The 21,902-nt window shown below is 48.5% G+C and overlaps 1 long non-coding RNA gene across 1 annotated transcript in view; it reads left to right on the forward strand.

Annotated features, from left to right (window-relative positions):
- The window catches only part of LOC138582580 (uncharacterized), a 28,189-nt gene extending 22,260 nt beyond the window's left edge, over positions 1–5,929 (forward strand). The window contains exon 2 of the long non-coding RNA XR_011305045.1: positions 5,735–5,929. This is a non-coding gene — a long non-coding RNA (uncharacterized lncRNA). The remainder of the gene's footprint in view (positions 1–5,734) is intronic.
- Positions 5,930–21,902: the final 15,973 nt, after the last annotated feature.

The following is a 21,902-nucleotide window of genomic DNA, read 5'->3' on the forward strand; positions in this document are numbered from 1 at the left end:
AGTACACTTTCAGATACCCCCCGCCTCTTTGGGTAATGTTGATCCTCTCCGCCCCGTCCGCAAACAGGCGCTCAGTCTGTCCCTTTCTAATATCAATACGGAGGGGGTCTGTATGTTCTATGTTAAATGTATATCAAGTACGTAGATTACACTACATATCTCCCAAGATTACATAATGACAATGCATATTCTGCACTACAACTTCATTGCCACAATGTCATGATTAAGTTCCTCTTCGAAAAACCTGTAAAATTCACTACAAAAAAAACTTTGTTGAGAGGACGTTATGGTTAAGTTGCCCTACCAAAAACCTCTGCACTTCACTAAAAAAATAATTTCACCCTCCCCTTTATGCTTCAATTTACAACCGAAAACCCCCTGAAATTAGAGTTATGGAAAACTAAGCCCCCAAACCTGCCACCACCCCTGTGCACTGCTAACACTAACATCCAGACCATGAAAGATGTAATCTCAAATGTCACTGATGACATCACTGACGACATCACATGTTTAGTCCCTTTGTTTTTGTTCCCTGCCATCTATATATATGTACATTCAGTAAAATAACTTTGTTAAAGGAATGTTATACTTCACAGTGAAGCCAAACACCACTGCATATTTCCCCATTATGGTAAGCTAAGCAACCATTACTTTCACCATCTATGTGCATTGCTAAGACTAACACCCAGGACATCAAAGATGACATCACAAATATCATTGATGACATCACTGATGACATCACATGTGAAAATAATGTTCCTGAAAAGACCCTACCTACAAGGGGTTCTTTCTATTATGTTGGTAGCAAGATGTCAGGGGTGATTGTGTAATGTTAAACATGTCATAACTAGCTCACAAATCTAGACTTAATACACACTTGTGCTACTACAAACAATACATATGAACACCCAATGCATATAAATAAGAGGCACATACAGGGAAACTGACGTAAGGAAGAAAGAAACAGCAGCATCACACAGTTTATCTTCCTGTATACAAATTAATTGTGTGTTTGAGGCCTGCTATTGCCCCCTGCATGTGCATCATGAGCTGAGACCAGACCCTATGGAAAGTACTTAAGAACATATGACAAGGGTAACGTTTTGATATACAGCACCTTTTCAATGTTCATATTGTGATGGTCAGTGAATAAAACCACCAGGCCTACATTTTTCAATGCACCAAAATAAGTGAGGCAGACATGTGATGTCATCAATGATGTCATAAATGATATTCGTGATGCCATCTTTGATGTCCTGGGTGTTAGTCTTAGCAATGCACGTAGATGGTGAAAGTTATGGTTGCTTAGCTTACCATAATGGGGTAATATGCAGTGGTGTTTGGCTTCACTGTGAAGTATAACATTCCTTGAACAAAAGTTTTTTTACTCAATGTACATATATATATATATATATATATATCAGGGAACGAAAACAAAGGGGCTAAACATGTGATGTCGTCAGTGATGTCATCAGTGACATTTGAGATGACATCTTTCATGGTCTGGATCTTAGTGTTAGCAGTGCACAGGGGTGGTGGCAGGTTTGGGGGCTTAGTTTACCATAACTGTCGAATTTCAGGGGTTTTTCGTTTGTAAGTTGAAGCATAAAGGGGAGGGTGAAATTATTTTTTTAGTGAAGTGCAGAGGTTTTTGGCAGGGCAACTTAACCATAACGTCCCATCAACAAAGTTTTTTTTGTAGTGAATATATATATATATATATATGCCCACCTGAGAAACTCGTTAGTCAGGGGCTGTCAAGCAATAGCAAATGCCTGTGTAGATGTCAAATTGCTGAAGATGAGGCAAAATGAGAGAAAAGAAAAACACCCATAATGGGATCTTTAGCACGTTAGAGAGCAGCTGCTCACATGCTGTATACATCGTGTGCACTGGGCACACGGACAAGCTGCTTACCTGCTGGATCGCTGGAAGCTAGCCCGGTTGCAGCCATCCGACGGAGTGTCAGCAGCCGTGCGTACCAGGAAAGCTACTTCCTGGCCGTGTGAATCAGTGGGCGGGGCTAATCCGCATAAGCCAATCACAGCCTACCACGGTGTCTGACATGTCAGTAGCTCGATCGCGGGCTCCATGGGTGTGTCGGGGGCAGAGAGGGGCCGGCTTGATGTCAGGAAAGCCTACAGGGGGGTCTCTGGAGGGAGGACAGGACCCCAATGAGGGGCTGAACCAAAGGGAAACTCACAGTGAATGGTCAGTGAAATTACAAGCCAGAGAAAATACATGCAGCGACCAAGGAACCCAGAGCTAGGTCACAATGGTGCACATGACGCCAAATGCCATACTTGGGAGTGAGGTTCTATCAGGTGCGGACAGAGACCGCGGGTGTGAGTGAAGGGGGGGGTGGCAAAAGGGTGGGAGAGAAAAAGTCACCCTAGTTCGCCCCGTGGGGGTCATCATGGCTAAGCAGTCGACGCTCAGAGGTGTCCACATGTGAGGATACCACTGCAGTGTAAAATAGAGCAAGACTGACAAGAATGCCACAACAGTTACGAGCAGCCAAAACCAGGATGATTGAACATCGTTCCTGCATTAGAACAGGGAAGATAACAGCTCCCCTGGTTTCCCACTTTGTAGCTGAGGGACACACATCAGACAGATTCAAATAGACCATCCTTGAAAATGTTAAACCACCAACACGAGGGGGCAACTTCCACGACATTCTGTTCAGGCTTGAACAGAAGTGGATTTTCAAACTAGATACATGCCACAGAGGCCTCAACAAATGTATTCAGTGGCAAGACCTTGCTGTTATACGATGACCTTTCATCTTAAGCTTCCGCTTTCCTCATTTTCCTCACCTATTTGTCCATCTGTAACGGTTGTGACATTCTTGTCCGTCTTGCTCCATTTTACATTGCAGTGGTATCCTCACATGTGGACACCTCTGAGCTTCGACTGCTTAGCCCTGATGGCCCCCACAGGGCGAACTAGGGTGACTTTTCTCCCCCCCTTGGAACATTTCCAAGGACGAGTTCAAAGCCCTAATTGACAGCAGACCACTGAGTTGATGATGGATGGTCATGTTAATTTTTGGGAAGCTGTGGTTAAGACGAGCTTATCTGCGAGCTGCTAACGTAGGTTGGGAGGGTACTGACAGAGGTTGGAAAAGTTACTGATGATAGAGGACCGCATGATCAAGGGTCCTATAGTTGTGTAGCCAATTAGACGTTGTATGTTTAGTGACGTTCATAGTGACATATTTTAGGGAAGGGCTTAGTTGCCCCACCTGATGTTAAGAAGCCTATCACTTTATTTCACTGCCCAAACGAGTATGGATCGTATACCTAGATGATTCGTTTAGATTTGTTTAGACCCTATCACATTCACCCATAGGTATTTAAGTTTTGCCACGTAGGATGACGTTAGTGATACACAGGTTAACGTCATCAATGACGAATATTTACTATAAAGGTGTCATTTTTTTTAATGAAACGCTTTGAGATAGTGATGAGAGATGTCTGCTGATGTCCGTTGTCCTCCCTGTTTTAGATAATTGATATTAAAACAGTTATCCTTTTGCCAACTACCTGAGTTGTTTCGATTATTTTTTTTTAATAATTCTGTTTATTACGTTTTAGTAACACAACAACAAAACAGACATGAATCAAAGGCATGCATCAGATCATGGTAGTAAGGCAGTTTTCAAAAAAGCAAAAGGAACCCAGTCGGGCCGAGAGCCATCAGGCATTTGTGGGATAAGGCAGGTAACCAATGTTAACAACAGTACATTTCTATTTTCAACGGCACATTTCAGTTAGCGTCCAGCCATTTACCCCATATTTTTTCGAATTTGCGGGGGCAACCCCGTGCATTATAAATCCGGCGCTCCGAGGCCGCGCATCTGTCCAGCTCATTGCTCCAGCGGTTCACAGATAGAGGGTCGGCAGAGCCCCAGCTAGTCGCGATCAATCTTTTGCCTGCCCCAAATGCCAGTGCCAGAAATATTTTTTCATATTTCGAGAGATCCAGAGTTGTTTCGATTATTGAAGTTTGAATACAATTCTGCATCACCATCTATCTCAAGGGTATTGCTATCTCATCTTAAAGGGCTGGAAGTCCAGTTCACTCTGATGACATGTACATTGTAATTTTGAATTTCACATTACTATTTACACGGCCACAGTAGTGGCCGTGTAGTTGGGGTTAAGTTGCTGTTTCCATAGGAAGAGCACTTTTTGGGTGGCTTATAACTCCGCTCCCCCTGGACGAATCCACACCAAACTTTGCAAAAAAAGTATGTGGGCCACTGTGATGTTTGGTCCAGGGGGGGAAAAGTTATAGGGAGGGTCCCAAAACATCTTTTTTTCCCATAGACTGAATGGGGGGAAAACTTTGCGCATGTCTACAGCCCAAACCGCTGGACGGATTTTCACTAAATTTCCGGCAGGAGCTTGGTCCCGAAAGTGTGCTTTTGTAAATTTGGTGCCAATCCGTCCAGTAGTATTCTTTAAAACGACCAAAAAGTATGTCTCAAAAAATTAGTGATATCTACGTCCACTCCACGGACACACTTCCCTGTTCGCTCCACGGACAAGATACCCATTGGCTAATCCGTGGCGTCATGTTCGCGGACATGTGGCGCGTTCACTGATTGGATGTTGAATGGCGTGAAGGGCATCAGATTCTTTCGCTGCGCCCGCCATCTTTCAATCGTGTTTTGGTGTAAGCGGACACTGCCGCTAACACATATAAAACAACACACCATTGCGCTTGTTAATCTTCTGAAATACAGTTTCGGAAGGTGAGGGTTAATGAGGCTGGGATGGGATGTGGCAGCAAGAAGTCAAAAAGTGGTGTTTTCTTGTCACCAAAGTCATACAGTAAATTGAAAGTTGCTGCTCAATATAGTGTGCACTAAGTACAGGCGAAGATTTACTGCATGTGTGTTACAATGTATTTAAAATAATATTGCGGTCAGAATGGCGTCCTAGAGTTTGAAATCTGAGGCAACATAACAGTCAGGAATTAAAAATAGAAAAGGTACTATATTTGTAGACTTATCCTTCAAGTATGTTCTTACAGTAATTCCCTTAGGGTCCAGTCAAATCATGTGATACATATGAATAGGGTAAGTAGCCCCTTTGAAACAGAGCAATTATTTCTCTGCAAAAATATAATCAGTTAGGTTATGAACACTTACTGCTACTACTGCTGTTTTTTTCCTTACTTCAATTTTCACAGAGACGACATCACATATAAAATATGAGTATATACACTTTTCTATTTTTAATTCCTGACTGTTACTGAAGAAAACCATGTGGTCTAGATATGTCAGTAAAGGAAAAAAGGGGGAGCCAGACATGTGATGTCATCAGTGATGTCATCAATGACATTTCTGATGTCATCTTTGATGTCCTGGGTGTTAGTCTTAGCAGTGCACGGTGGTGGCGCGAGTTATCGTTGCTCAGCTTACCATAACTGGCGAATTTCAAGGGTTTTTCGGTTTTACTTCAAACACAATGTCCCGTTAACAAAGTTTTTTTTGTGTGAATTTCATAGGTTTTTAATAGCGCAACTAACGTCCCTTTAATAAAGTTTTTTTTACTGAATATAAATATATGTACCTTGATGCACCATTTGCTGTATAGGAGCATTATAAATACCCAATGAATTATTGATTAATATGTTCATGCTGTCATACGTTACATTTTGGTGGCTATTGTATGCATCCCAATCTTTGAGCCTTACGTTTTTCATCTCTTTACACTTACAGAGAAGTCATTCTCAATGGAGCATTCAGCGTTGGCTTGTGTGGGTGACCTGAATTTCGCACCAACCTCCTGAGTGCCATTGCTTCGAAGTTGTCCCAAAAAAAAATGTCTTGCTGACTTTTGCTATTTATTTTCTGTTAATACATATCTCATTGTAAATAATAAAATGATCAGCGTAAAACTTGATTGCTTCTCTACTACTTTGCTTCTTTGTGTTAACATTGATCAAATCAGCGTAACTTCAAATGGCCTTCAACTATACAGAATGTGGGCCAATAAAGCAAATGGGGCCTTGTACATCTATGCTTGCTGACAGGAGCATCAGGGTGGGATGGAACATCACATACTGGATAGTATGAACTCTTTTGCTGTGCCTTGAAACTTCATCCCGGAGAACTCTTTGGTAGTGCTAAAGAAGATATAAATCATAAGCTATACAGTATATATAATTTGTATCCGTTCAACATTTTTGACTGGGGTTTATGTCTAGGCAAACAGCTTGACACTCTTGGGCCCCTATTGTTATCTTATTTGGCATTTATATAGCGCTCCTTATCATTGGTATGACCTCCAAGTGCTGGTAGGTTGAACACCCTCTGGGACCAGAGTCCAGGTGAGTTGAGAGAGTAAGTGTCGTAGGGTGCATGGGTGCACCAGTTATGTGTGGAGCTGATGTAATTGCCTGATGGTAGCTGCATCCTATCATTAGGTGTGGTGTTGATGATATCAGTTGAATGTGTGCAGTCTGGTGGACACCCAGACTGGGTTCTGGCTGCGTTAGGACTGTAGGTCGCTTATGTGTGCAGCTAGGCCGGTTTGTCATGGGCTATAGCTGCGTTTTATCAAAGTGATGAGGTGTTTGTGGGGTAGTGGTCGTATGTGAGCAGCTAGGCCGAATTGGTCGAGGGGTATAGGTGCACTCTAATTGTGTGATGTTGTAGAGTAGAGAGTAAGCATACTGTTAGGATATGATGTTTCATGCACACAGCGCCTAAGCGCAATGCAGCTTCAAAGGCGTTCAATGACAAGGGAGGAAAAGAGGGAGAAAGCCAATACACTCCCACAGGGCATGAACAGCACAGATGTGAAGATTAGCTACTGCACTCGGTCTAGAGACACCTTGACAGTGCAGGCGCTAGGGCACAGACAAGAGGGCATGCCTGGGAACTGTAAACAAGGACGGGAGGAGTTAGGTACACAGCCATCGCAGGGGATCGGGGGTAGAGGCAAACGGCAACAGCCTGCAGGGGGCCAGAGGGTACAGAGAAACATCATGGGACCAGAGGGGCTGGGGGTATACAGCGACATCAAGGGTGACCAGAGGGGCCTGAGGGGCACACAGCGACAACATGGGACACAAGAGGGGTATGGGGTAGACAGCGATATCTTCGGCGACCAGGCGAGAAGCTGGGGGCATCACACTGGACCAGAGGTTGTGGGAGGGGCAGTGACGAGATGGGAACCAGGGGGTCTGGGCACACAGTGAAACGTTAGGACCTAAGAGGTTGTGGGCACACAGTGACGGCGAGGGAAATAAGGGCGGGGGTACACAGCGACAACTGGCGGATAGTAGGACAAGAAACTCATATCAGTTAAGACTAGTGATCTGACCAATCAGGGAAGTGGGCAGCTGGGAGACGGGCGGGGTCAGGAAAAGGAAGCGGGTGGGGAAGGCAGGGAGAGGGATTCACTGAGGCACGGAGCACAGATTAATGCTATTAAATGGAAATAACATGCTCGGAGGAGCTTTTAGATGCTTTCCACTCACCTCGCTTTCACAAACCGATTACTACCCAAAGCAAAGACATTGGGTAATAATTGTATTTTCGCTGTGTTGCAACTAACCAACGATCCACAACTATTTGCAGATAAGCCTGCCACTTCGTCCATGTAACCAAAATTGAACAAGGTTTATAATTTGCTTATGTTTGCAATCTGTTCAGATCCCTTATCGTGTGCTAGAGGTTGTGGGGTTGTTTGATGGTTTAGAAACCGATATTCATCCCTGCACCATTGGTGCACCAGAAATTAATTTGTCGCAGAGTGCCTCATATCCCAAACAGAACGGCTCTCCTAATTGGCTAATAGTCACCAAAGCGCTATAAACCCAATCAGAGGGGTTGGCTAGCCAACTATGATTCTATGAAGGCCACTTGCCTCCGGAACTAATACAGTTGTGTCCTGCTGGGAGCAGTTAATGATCGTCAGGTAAAGGAGGAGTGCTTCAGTCGGAAAGGGTTTCGAGTACTGAGGCAGTCAGGCACATACGATGTGGCCTTGAGGGATGCAAGGATGGCAGTGAGTGTCTCCAATTGTCTAGATAGCTGCGGTTTTGCGAGATGGGATGTGTAGTGTGCAGTCAGTTGTAGTGTTAGTTTCAGCATGAGTGTAATTGTTTCAGTGAGGGGAGTGGGGACAGGACTTCTCCTCAATGGTGTGATAATTGCACGAGAGGGAAGCTGCACTTTTCACCTGGTGTGTGATACTTAGCAACACTTTATGTACCAGGTTCCCATCCAGTCCCCAGGCGGTGTTTGAGCATGAATCCAGAGAACCCACAACCAGCCCTCTTCAAGAATGTTTTATGTTACCCATACCCTGCTTCAAGTACTCCCAGGACGTTGAGTAGGGTAAGAAAGTAAGGGGGTGGGGGCTCATTTGGGGGCGTGTCTTGTATGATGTCCATGGTCTAATACCTGGTGGGGGAGGCCTACCTACAAACATTTTAAAAATACTGTGGCTTGCTAACTAAGTGCATATCACAACACAGTGTACTTGCTACATTCTGTAAAGTATTAGAAATCAATGCTCAATATCATTACTTACTGGACCCTCACAAAAGGGTAGTTGTTTTATTAGCAGGTTCATTAGCATCCCATTACGTAGGTTGGGCAAGACTAACCCTTCAAAGGCACTACTCATACCCTTTGTCGGGCCCTGAAAGGGAGGCCCAAGCAGTTCAGGCACTTTCATCTGCCTGCAGCTATTTTTGTTTGCAAAGAGCCTCTCCCTCCATCCAGTGTCTTATGAGTGGGAAAGCAGCCGCAGCCAGTCCTGAGCCTTGAAGGGACAAGCGTAAAGGAGAGCAACAGGGGGATAGCAGGAACCTTGAGGGGGCAAGCGTAGAGGAGTGCAACTGTGGGACAGCAAGAGCCTTGAAGGGGCAAGCGTAGAGGAGAGCAACAGGGGGATTGCAGGAGCCTTGAAGGGGCAAGCATAGAGGAGAGCAACAGGGGGACAGCAGGATGCTTGAAGGGGCAAGCGTAGAGGAGAGCAACAGGGGGACAGCAGGAGCCTTGAAGAGGCAAGCATAGAGGAGAGCAACAGGGGGACAGCAGGAGCCTTGAAGGGGCAAGCATAGAGGAGGGCAACAGGGCGACAGAAGGAGCCTTAAAGGGGCAAGCGTAGAGGAGAGCAACAGGGGGACAGCAGGAGCTTGAAGGGGCAAGCGTAGAGGAGAGCAACAAGGGGATTGCAGGAGCACCCGTGGAGCCTCATAAGGACCCCGACAAGTGCAACCCTGACGAGTGCAACAGGTGAGGCACCTCCATTAAAGTGAACACACAGAGGAAGATACCGTAGGACATAGCAAGGGAGGGAGGAGGCTCTGGGCCACAGAGCAGTCAGCTATACCTCTGAGGACTACCTCACAACCCCACCACATACCCATCCAGGAGAACATTGAGGCCAGGAAGGGCCAAGGCACCGCACCCTGACGGCCCCGGCGAGATCCGATCAAGGGCCCACAAGATTGACGCCAGACACCCCGGTTCCCCTGAGCAGGATAAAGAAGCTAAGGTGGAGCTTCCAGGGAGGGCAGGCACGCCTAACCAGACAAACTGTGGCAACCACAGGAGTTGAAGCCTCTAATATCAAGAGGGGCAAAGCTGATACCCCAGGCGGGGGTGGGGAGGGGCGCTGGGAGACGTTGCCTCCTATAAGAGGGGGAAGTAAAGGTCTGGCCTCGCAGACATGGTCCAGGAGCGAGAGACAACCCGCCAGGTATAGCCCCCTGGTCCTCCACAAGGAGAGAATCCCCAAGTAGCTGCAGAACAGAGGTCCCACAAAAGGAGGCCCAAGGGAGAAGGGGGGAGCCGACCAGCTCCTCATCGCCACAAGACCGGACCTCGAAGACATTACATAGAGGTGTTTCTTCTGCCCCCCCAATGAGGCTCGAGGGGTCTGAGAGGCCCAGAACCAGAATAAAAGCACCACGGAGGCTAAACTTTAAGGCAAAATAAAAGCCCGGGGAGGGCAACCACCACAATAGATAACACCACAGGGGGGAGGGGAGGCTCTTCGAAATTGAAAATGGGCCCGGACAAGCCTGCAGGTTGTACAACTGGGGAAAGGAAAGGACTCAATACTTTTTTTTAAAAAACATTTTTTATTGTGTTTGGTTAAAATTTACCTTTACAAAACAATCCTCACATTACCAGTAAACATGGGTAAACTAAGCAAAAACAGCCTTAATACTCTAAAAGAATAAAACAAAAAATTAAAGGACTCAATACCCGCGAATCCACAGCGGATTCGGCGCCAGATTTTGCTATCACTACCTAAATGATGCAACATAGGGTTAAAAATGCTGAGGCACAGCTGCAGTTGCCCAGGAAGGACGACACCAAGCCACCATAGGGTTAAGTTGGCACAATTCCTCACAGGCGGATTTACAGGGCAGCAGAAAATGCCATTTTACGTGCCGTCAGATTTTGCTTAGGCTGCCGTCAGATTTTGCTTAGGATGTCGTCATATTTTGCTTAGGCTGCCTAAATGATGCAACATAGGGTTAAAAATGCTGAGGCACAGCTCCAGTTGCCCGGGAAGGATGGCGCCAAGCCACCGTAGGGTTAAATTGGACAATTCCTCACAGGCGGCTTTGCAGGGCAGCAGAAAATGCCATTTTACGTGCTGTCAGATTATGCATAGGCTGCCATCAGAATTTGCTTAGGATGCCGTCAGATTTTGCTTAGACTGCCTAAATGATGCAAAATAGGGTTACAAATGCTGAGGCACAGCTCCAGTTGCCTGGGGAGGATGGCACCAAGCCACCATAGGGTTAAGTTGGCACAATTCCTCACAGGCGGCTTTGCAGGACAGCAGAAAATGCCATTTTAAGTGCCGTCAGATTTTGCTTAGGCTGCCGCCAGAATTTGCTTAAGCTGGCTAAATGAGGCATCATAGCGTTAAAAATGCTGAGGCACAAATCCAGTTGGCCAAGAATGGCGGCGCCAAGCCACCATAGGGTTAAATTGGCACCATCCCTCATAGGCGGCTTTGCAGGGCAGCAGAAAATGCCATTTTACGTGCCATCAGATTTTGCTTAGGCTGCCGTCAGAATTTGCTTAGGCTGCCTAAATGATGCAAAATAGGGTTAAAAATGCTCAGGCACAGCTCCAGTTGCCCAGGAAGGATAGTGCCAAGCCACCATAGGGTTAAATTGGCACAATTGCTCACAGGCGGCTTTGCAGTGCAGCAGAAAATGCCATTTTACATGCTGTCAGATTTTGCCTAGGCTGCCGTCAGAATTTGCTTAGGCTGCCTAAATGATGCAAAATAGGGTTAAAAATGCTCAGGCACAGCTCCAGTTGCCCGGGAAGGATGGCGCCAAGCCATCATAGGGTTAAATTGGCACAATTGCTCACAGACGGCTTTGCAGGGCAGCAGAAAATGCCATTTTACGCGCTGTCAAATTTTGCTTAGGCTGCCGTCAGAATGTGCTTAGGCTGCCTAAATGATGCAAAATAGGGTTAAAAATGCTGAGGCACAGCTCCAGTTGCCCGGGAAGGATGGCACCAAGCCACCATAGGGTTAAGTTGGCACAATTCCTCGCAGGCGGCTTTGCAGGGCAGCAGAAAATGCCATTTTACGTGCCGTCAGATTTTGCTTAGGCTGCCGTCAGAATTTGCTTAAGCTGCCTAAATGATGCAAAATATTGTTAAAAATGCTCAGGCACTGCTCCAGTTGTCTGTGAAGGATAACACCAAGCCCCCATAGGGTTAAATTGGCACAATTCCTCGCAGGCGGCTTTGCAGGGCAGCAGAAAATGCCATTTTATGTGCCGTCAGATTTTGCTTAGGCTGCCATCAGAATTTTCTTAGGATGCCGTCAGATTTGGCTTAGGCTGCCTAAATGATGCAACATAGGGTTAAAAATGCTGAGGCACAGCTCCAGTTGCCCGGGAAGGATAGCGCCAAGCCACCATAGGGTTAAATTGGCACAATTGCTCACAGGCGGCTTTGCAGGGCAGCAGAAAATGCCATTTTACGTGCTGTCAGATTTTGCTTAGGCTGCCGTCAGAATTTGCTTAGGCTGCCTAAATTATGCAAAAAAGGGTTAAAAATGCTGAGGCACAGCTCCAGTTGCCCGAGAAGGATGGCGCCAAGCCACCATAGGGTTAAGTTGGCACAATTCCTCACAGGCGGCTTTGCAGGGCAGCAGAGAATGCCATTTCACATGCCGTCAGATTTTGCTTAGGCTGCCGTCAGAATTTCCTTAGGCTGCCTAAATGATGCAACATAGGGTTAAAAATGTGGAGGCACAGCTCCAGTTGCCTAGGAAGGATGGCAGCAAACCACCATAGGGTTAAGTTGGCACAATTCCTCACAGGCGGCTTTGCAGGGCAGCAGAAAATGCCATTTTACGTGCCGTCAGGTTTTGCTTAGGCTGCCGTCAGAATTTGCTTAGGCTGCCTAAATGATGCAACATAGGGTTAAAAATGCTGAGGCACAACTCCAGTTTCCTGGGAAGGACGGCGCTACGCCACCATAGGGTTAAATTGGCACAATTCCTCACAGGCGGCTTTGCAGGGATGCAGAAAATGCCATTTTACACACGGTCAGATTCTGCTTAGGCTGCTGTCAGAATTTGCTTAGGATGCCGTCGGAATTTGCTTGGACTCCCTAAATGATGCAAAATAGGGTTAAAAATCCTGAGGTACAGCTCCAGTTTCCCGGGAAGGACGGCACCAAGCCACCATATGGTTAAGTTGGCACAATTCCTCGCAGGCAGCTTTGCAGGGCAGCAGAAAATGCCATTTTAAGTGCCGTCAGATTTTGCTCAGGCTGCCGTCAGAATTTGCTTAGGCTACCTAAATGATGCAAAATAGGGTTAAAAATGCTGAGGCACAGCTCCAGTTGCCCGGGAAGGATGGCACCAGGCGACCATAGGGTTGAATTGGCACAATTCCTCGCAGATTGCTTTGCAGGGCAGAAGAAAATGCCATTTTACGCGCCGTCAGATTTTGCTTAGGCTGCCGACAGAATTTGCTTAGGCTGCCTAAATGATGCAAAATAGGGTTAAAAATGCTGAGGCACAGCTCCAGTTACCCGGGAAGGATGGCACCAAGCCACCATAGGGTTAAGTTGGCACAATTCCTCTCAGGCAGCTTTGCAGGGCAGCAGAAAATGCCATTTTACGTGCCGTCAGATTTTGATTAGGCTGCCATCAGAATTTGCTTAGGATGCCGTCAGATTTGGCTTAGGCTGCCTAAATGATGCAACATAGGGTTAAAAATGCTGAGGCACAGCTCCAGTTGCCCGGGAAGGATAGTGCCAAGCCACCATAGGGTTAAATTGGCACAATTGCTCACAGGCGGCTTTGCAGTGCAGCAGAAAATGCCATTTTACATGCTGTCAGATTTTGCCTAGGCTGCCGTCAGAATTTGCTTAGGATGCCGTCAGATTTTGCTTAGACTTCCTAAATGATGGAACATAGTGTTAAAAATGCTGAGGCACAGCTCCGGTTGCCCGGGAAGGATGGCGCCAAGCCATCATAGGGTTAAATTGGCACAATTGCTCACAGGCGGCTTTGCAGGGCAGCAGAAAATGCCATTTTACGCGCTGTCAAATTTAGCTTAGGCTGCCGTCAGAATGTGCTTAGGCTGCCTAAATGATGCAAAATAGGGTTAAAAATGCTGAGGCACAGCTCCAGTTGCCCGGGAAGGATGGCACCAAGCCACCATAGGGTTAAGTTGGCACAATTCCTCGCAGGCGGCTTTGCAGGGCAGCAGAAAATGCCATTTTACGTGCCGTCAGATTTTGCTTAGGCTGCCGTCAGAATTTGCTTAAGCTGCCTAAATGATGCAAAATATTGTTAAAAATGCTCAGGCACTGCTCCAGTTGTCTGTGAAGGATAACACCAAGCCCCCATAGGGTTAAATTGGCACAATGCCTCGCAGGCGGCTTTGCAGGGCAGCAGAAAATGCCATTTTATGTGCCGTCAGATTTTGCTTACGCTGCCATCAGAATTTTCTTAGGATGCCGTCAGATTTGGCTTAGGCTGCCTAAATGATGCAACATAGGGTTAAAAATGCTGAGGCACAGCTCCAGTTGCCCGGGAAGGATAGCGCCAAGCCACCATAAGGTTAAATTGGCACAATTGCTCACAGGCGGCTTTGCAGGGCAGCAGAAAATGCCATTTTACGTGCTGTCAGATTTTGCTTAGGCTGCCGTCAGAATTTGCTTAGGCTGCCTAAATTATGCAAAAAAGGGTTAAAAATGCTGAGGCACAGCTCCAGTTGCCCGGGAAGGATGGCGCCAAGCCACCATAGGGTTAAGTTGGCACAATTCCTCATAGGCAGCTTTGCAGGGCAGCAGAGAATGCCATTTCACGTGCCGTCAGATTTTGCTTAGGCTGCCGTCAGAATTTCCTTAGGCTGCCTAAATGATGCAACATAGGGTTAAAAATGCGGAGGCACAGCTCCAGTTGCCTAGGAAGGATGGCAGCAAACCACCATAGGGTTAAGTTGGCAAAATTCCTCACAGGCGGCTTTGCAGGGCAGCAGAAAATGCCATTTTACGTGCCGTCAGGTTTTGCTTAGGCTGCCGTCAGAATTTGCTTAGGCTGCCTAAATGATGCAACATAGGGTTAAAAATGCTGAGGCACAACTCCAGTTTCCTGGGAAGGACGGCGCTACGCCACCATAGGGTTAAGTTGGCACAATTCCTCACAGGCGGCATTGCAGGGATGCAGAAAATGCCATTTTACACACGGTCAGATTCTGCTTAGGCTGCTGTCAGAATTTGCTTAGGATGCCGTCGGAATTTGCTTGGACTCCCTAAATGATGCAAAATAGGGTTAAAAATGCTGAGGTACAGCTCCAGTTTCCCGGGAAGGACGGCACCAAGCCACCATAGGGTTAAGTTGGCACAATTCCTCGCAGGCAGCTTTGCAGGGCAGCAGAAAATGCCATTTTAAGTGCCGTCAGATTTTGCTTAGGCTGCCGTCAGAATTTGCTTAGGCTACCTAAATGATGCAAAATAGGGTTAAAAATGCTAAGGCACAGCTCCAGTTGCCCGGGAAGGATGGCACCAGGCGACCATACGGTTGAATTGGCACAATTCCTCGCAGATTGCTTTGCAGGGCAGAAGAAAATGCCATTTTACGCGCCGTCAGATTTTGCTTAGGCTGCCGTCAGAATTTGCTTAGGCTGCCTAAATGATGCAAAATAGGGTTAAAAATGCTGAGGCACAGCTCCAGTTACCCGGGAAGGATGGCACCAAGCCACCATAGGGTTAAGTTGGCACAATTCCTCTCAGGCAGCTTTGCAGGGCAGCAGAAAATGCCATTTTACGTGTCATCAGATTTTGCTTAGGCTGCCGTCAGAATTTGCTTAGGCTCCCTAAATGATGCAAAATAGGGTTAAAAATGCTGAGGCACAACTACAGTTGTCCGGGAAGGGCAGCACCAAGTCACCATAGGGGTAAATTGGCACAGTTCCTCACAGGCGGCTTTGCCGGGATGCAGAAAATGCCATTTTACGTGCCGTCAGATTTTGCTTAGGCTGCCTAAGTGATGCAGCATAGGGTTAAAAATGCTGAGGCACAGCTCCAGTTGCCCAGGAAGGATGGCGTCAAGACACCATAGGGTTAAGTTGGCACAATTCCTCCCAGGCGGCTTTGCCGGGCAGCAGAAAATGCCATTTTACATGCTGTCAGATTTTGCTTAGGCTGCTGTCAGAATATGCTTAGGCTGCCGTCAGAATTTGCTTAGACTCCCTAAATGATGCAAAATAGGGTTAAAAATGCTGAGGCACAACTCCAGTTGCACGGGAACGACGGTGCCAAGCCACCATAGGGTTAAGTTGGCACAATTCCTCACAGGCGGCTTTGCAGGGCAGCAGAAAATGATATTTTACGTGCCGTCAGATTTTGCTTAGGCTGCCTTCAGAATTTGCTTAGGCTGCCGTCAGAATTAGCTTAGGCTGCCTAAATGAGGCATCATAGCGTTAAAAATGCTGAGGCACAGCTCGAGTTGGCCAGGAAGGGCGACGCCAAGCCACCATAGGGTTAAGCTGCCACAATTCCTCACAAGCAGCTTTGCAGGGCAACAGAAAATGCCATTTTACCTGCTGTCAGAATTTGCTTAGGCTGCCTAAATGAGGCATCATAGCGTTAAAAATGCTGAGGCACAACTCGAGTTGCCTGGGAAGGGCGGCGCCAAGCCACCATAGGGTTAAGTTGGCACAATTGCTCACAGGCGGCTTTACAGGGCAACAGAAAATGCCATTTTAAGTGCTGTCGGATTTTGCTTAGGAAGCCGTCAGAATTTACTTAGGCTGCCGTCAGAATTTGCTTAAGCTGCCTAAATGAGGCACCATAGCGCTAAGAATGCTGAGGCACAACTCCAGTTGGCCAAGAAGGGCGACGCCAAGCCACCGTAAGGTTAAATCAGCACAATTCCTCACAGGCGGCTTTGCAGAGCAACAGAAAATGCCATTTTACGTGCCATCCGATTTTGCTTAGGCTGCCGTCAGAATTTGCTTAGGTGGCCGTCAGAATTTGCTTAGGCTGCCTAAATGAGGCATCATAGCGTTAAAAATGCTGAGGCACAGCTCGAGTTGGCCAGGAAGGGCGACGCCAAGCCACCATAGGGTTAAGCTGCCACAATTCCTCACAAGCAGCTTTGCAGGGCAACAGAAAATGCCATTTTACCTGCCGTCAGATTTTGCTTAGGCTGCCGTCAGAATTTGCTTCAGATGCCTAAATGAGGCATCATAGCGTTAAAAATGCTGAGCACAACTCGAGTTGGCCGGGAAGGGCGGCGCCAAGTCACCATAGGGTTAAGTTGGCACAATTCCTCACAGGCGGCTTTACAGGACAACAGAAAATGCCGTTTTACGTGCCGTCAGATTTTGCTTAGGCTGCTGTCAGAATTTGCTTAAGCTGCCTAAATGAGGCATCATAGCGTTAAAACTGCTGAGGCACAACTCAAGTTGGCCGGGAAGGGCAGCGCCAAGCCACCATAGGGTTATGTTGGCACAATTCCTCACAGGCGGCTTTGCAGGACAACAGAAATTGCCATTTTACATGCCTTCAGATTTAGCTTAGGCTGCTGTCAGAATTTGCTTAGGCTGCCGTCAGAATTTCCTTAAGCTGCCTAAAGGAGGCATCATAGCGTTAGAAATGCTGAGGCACAACTCCAGTTGGCTGGGAAGGGCGGGGCCAAGCCACCATAGGGTTAAGTTGGCACAATTCCTCACAGGCGGCTTTGCAGGGCAACAGAAAATGCCATTATACGTGCCATCCATCAGATTTTGCTTAGGCTGTTTTCAGAATTTGCTTAGGCTGCCTAAATGAGGCATCATAGCATTAAAAATGCTGAGGCACAACTCGAGTTGGTCGGGAAGGGCGGCGCCAAGCCACCTTAGAGTTAAGTTGGCACAATTCCTCACAGGCGGCTTTACAGGGCAACAGAAAATGCCTTTTTAAGTGCTGTCAGATTTTGCTTAGGCTGCCGTCAGAATTTGCTTAGGCTGCCGTCAGAATTTGCTTAAGCTGCTTAAATGAGGCATCACAGTGTTAAAAATGCTGAGGCACACCTCGAGTTGGCCGGGAAGGGCGGTGCCAAGCCACCATAGGGTTAAGTTGGCAGAATTCCTCACAGGCGGCTTTACAGGACAACAGAAAATGCCATTTTACATGCCGTCAGATTTTGCTTAGGCTGCTGTCAGAATTTGCTTAAGCTGCCTAAATGAGGCATCATAGCGTTAAAAATGCTGAGGCACAACTCAAGTTGGCCGGGAAGGGCAGCGTCAAGCCACCATAGGGTTAAGTTGGCAGAATTCCTCACAGGCGGCTTTACAGGACAACAGAAAATGCCATTTCACATGCCGTCAGATTTTGCTTAGGCTGCTGTCAGAATTTGCTTAAGCTGCCTAAATGAGGCATCATAGCGTTAAAAATGCTGAGGCACAACTCAAGTTGGCCGGGAAGGGCAGCGCCAAGCCACCATAGGGGTAAGTTGGCACAATTCCTCACAGGCGGCTTTGCAGGACAACAGAAATTGCCATTTTACATGCCTTCAGATTTAGCTTAGGCTGCTGTCAGAATTTGCTTAGGCTGCCGTCAGAATTTGCTTAAACAGCCTAAAGGAGGCATCATAGCGTTAGCAATGCTGAGGCACAACTCCAGTTGGCCAGGAAGGGCGGCGCAAAGCCACCATAGGGTTAAGTTGGCACAATTCCTCACAGGCGGCTTTGCAGGGCAACAGAAAATGCCACTATGCGTGCCATTCATCAGATTTTGCTTAGGCTGTTGTCAGAATTTGCTTAGGCTGCCTAAATGAGGCATCATAGCGTTAAAAATGCTGAGGCACAACTCGAGTTGCCTGGGAAGGGCGGCGCCAAGCCACCATAGGGTTAAGTTGGCACAATTGCTCACAGGCGGCTTTACAGGGCAACAGAAAATGCCATTTTAAGTGCCGTCGGATTTTGCTTAGGAAGCCGTCAGAATTTACTTAGGCTGCCGTCAGAATTTGCTTAAGCTGCCTAAATGAGGCATCATAGCGTTAAAAATGCTGAGGCACAACTCGAGTTGGTCGGGAAGGGCGGCGCCAAGCCACCATAGGGTTAAATTGGCACAATTCCTCACAGGCGGCTTTACAGGGCAACAGAAAATGCCATTTTAAGTGCCATCAGATTTTGCTTAGGCTGCCGTCAGAATTTGCTTAGGCTGCCGTCAGAATTTGCTTAAGCTGCTTAAATGAGGCATCACAGTGTTAAAAATGCTGAGGCACACCTCGAGTTTGCCGGGAAGGGCGGCGCCAAGCCACCATAGGGTTAAGTTGGCACAATTCCTCACAGGCAGCTTTGCAGGGCAACAGAAAATGGCATTTTACGTGTCGTCTAATTTTGCTTAGGCTGCCGTCAGAAATTGCTTAGGCTGCCGTCAGAATTTGCTTAGGCTGCCTAAATGAGGCATCATAGCGTTAAAAATGCTGAGGCACAACTCGAGTTGGCCGGGAAGGGCGGCGCCAAGCCACCATAGGGTTAAGTTGGCACAATTCCTCACAAGCTGCTTTGCAGGGCAACACAAAATTCCATTTTACGTGCCGTCAGATTTTGCTTAGGCTGCTGTCAGAATTTGCTTAGGCTGCCGTCAGAATTTGCTTAGGCTGCCTAAATGAGGCAACATAGGGTTAAAAATGATGTGGCACAGCTCCAGTTGCCCGGGAAGGGCGGCGCTAAACCGCAACATGGGGTTCAAAATTGCCACCATAGGGTTAATGCAGCACTGCCCTGTACAGCACAGGGTTAAAATTGATAACATTGGGGGGGCGCTGTTGAGCAGCCATCAAGATGGCTGCCTAGCTCTTGAGCTCCGTGCACAGCCGCTCTTCACCCGATGACATCTGCGGACTAATACATCCCTGCACCTCCTCGACCGTCCCCCTGTCCTCCCTACAACGGGGGCTACGTACTGCTGCGATCCTGGCTCGAATCGGATCTTGGGTGCCGGAGATCTTCGCTGCGGGAGCCTCGGAGCTGCCGCGACGCTTGGAGGCCCATCGGGGTTTCTCTGCCCGGCTCCCGCCACTCCATTACTGCCTCCCCTGCTGCATCCTCCCACTGGCCCGCCTGCTGGGACTCATGCCGCGGTGCCCCGCGGGCCGCGCTGTGGGCGCCGTGAGGTGGGCCTAGCCCGTTCCGTGGTCGGGGCCCTCGGGCCTGGGTGGCCGGTTCTCCCGGCCGGACTTCCTCTCCTTCACGCCGCTCGACACCTGGGCGGTGCGGCCCTCCTGGAGGGGTCGTGCCCGCTGCCGGGCTTGACTGCCTGCGCCCGGCCTATATCCTGCTACCGCTGCTGGGATCTGATCCGCCCCCGGCGGACCCCGAGGACCGGAGGAACGACACTCGCTCCCGGACTGGATGACCGCGTAGCGCACACCAGGTGAGGGGTTGCTGGGGCCGCTGCGCGTCGGGGCTGCGTTGGCCCCGAATCCATTACAGGCCAATTTCTATCTGGGCCTCTCCCCCCGCGCTGCGCGGCCCCGGCTGGCCCCTGCGCCGCCTTGATTGCTTTCGGGGCCCGTGCCCTGCGGCGCTGCGGGGCCCTGCACCCCGCCGGACCCGGATTGGCCCGCTGCCGCCTTCCTCCGAGCACAGCGGTCTCCGGATCGTTGCCGAGGCCCTCACTCTGGCGCTCATCCTTGCTGGGTGCCGCCGTCACTGCCCCAGGTAACACCCGCTCCTGTACTAAGGCCCACACTCCTGCTGGTTGAGTTCTCTGTGGTGCTCACTCGGGGTCTGTTCTGGCCTCCATCCTCATTATCTAGGGCGGCCTGGTCCCTGCGACTATTCTATACCTCCCCGCTGACACGGCTCCTGCCGCCACTGTCAGGATTGTTTACATCGGCGGACCGGACCACCATCATTGGCCTTGAACCTCTCCTGCATCCCCTCACTCGTGTCTTTACTCTGCCCACTTAGGGCCCCTGCAACACTTTCCACGATGTCTAACAGATCAAGGAATATCAATAAAACCGGGGCCATGGACAAATTCGCTAAAGCCGCTCCGAGACCTGACTCGGCCCACGCACCAGGCGACCCAGCCGACGGCTCGCTATGCGACGAGGCACCCACCACTGACCTCACAGCGATAATGGAATCCATGGCCAGAAACTTTGCAGCTTTCCACGAAAAGCTTAATGACATTAATGCCAACGTGGCCTCACTCAGAGCTAAACTGGACCAACAGGGGGCTCGAATCACGGAGACTGAAAATAGGATTGGCACCAACGAGGATAATATTTCTACACTGCAGGGCACTGTGTCCACTCTGGTCTCGGATATGAAGGCGGTCAAGGCCAAGTGTGATGACCTTGAATCTAGGTCGCGTAGAAACAACATACGCATCGTTGGTGTCCCTGAAAACGCGCTGAGGGGTCGACTGGAATCGGCGGTCGAGGACCTCCTGAAGGAACTACTGGGCAACCCTGACATGTCCCCCTTCTTCACCATCGAAAGGGCCCATAGAGCACTGTCATCCCGGCCTAAACCCGGTGACTTTCCGAGGCCTATTATTGCCAAGGTTATGAGCTTCAAAGACCGTGACTTAATCCTCCGCCTCGCACGGGAAAAAGGCGAGTTACGAATGGACTCGCAGGTGATCAGGATTTTCCCCGACTTTTCCACCGGAGTTCAGCAGGAGCGTCGCCAGTTCCTCGGAGTGAAGAAACTCCTCAGGGAAAGGCACATCCCCTACGCCATACTTTTCCCTGCACGCTTGAAGTTCACGTTCAACGGCAAACTTTATTTTTTTACAGTGCCGTCTGAGGCGGTCAAATTCATCGAGGCACATGTTCCTCTCCACCCTCCGGCAGATGACACTGTGAATAATGAGTGAATTTTATGTTTGCTTTGCGATGCTTTGATACTATGCTTATTGGTAAATCGTCTCATGCCACTCTTTGTTCACACCCATGAGTGACCACACCTCTGCATTCACTGGTATACAATGTGGACCTACGTAGGTTTAATCACAGTTCCTTAGCCCTCAGATACGTACTTTCTATCTTGCATGTTGTAGGTCCACTCATAGTGATCATGTTGATTCCTGTTCTCGTCAAATGCAATACCTCTCTGCTTCACATCCAGGCCGGTACGGCCATAGGTAACGGCTGTAACATACATCACTAAACGGCAAACACTGTTTATTTTCTCACGGACGCCTTTGTGTCCCAAGCGTGCTAGCACACGGCAATAGCGCACCCCATTGCGATTGCACTGCTTCCTAGTTTTTTGTTTTTGGTTTGCCCCTGTTGGGCTCTTGCACTGGCTGGATCATGTTGGGGTCGGTCCGACTGTGCACCGTTGGGGATGGGTGGGATGTACACTGCTGATCATGGGTTGGTGGTGAGGGTGGGGGGGGGACACCGGGAGTTATCTAC

Source organism: Ambystoma mexicanum, chromosome 3q, assembly GCF_040938575.1.
Source record: "Ambystoma mexicanum isolate Mex_15411 chromosome 3q, UKY_AmexF1_1, whole genome shotgun sequence".
In the NCBI taxonomy this organism is placed as follows: domain Eukaryota; kingdom Metazoa; phylum Chordata; class Amphibia; order Caudata; family Ambystomatidae; genus Ambystoma; species Ambystoma mexicanum.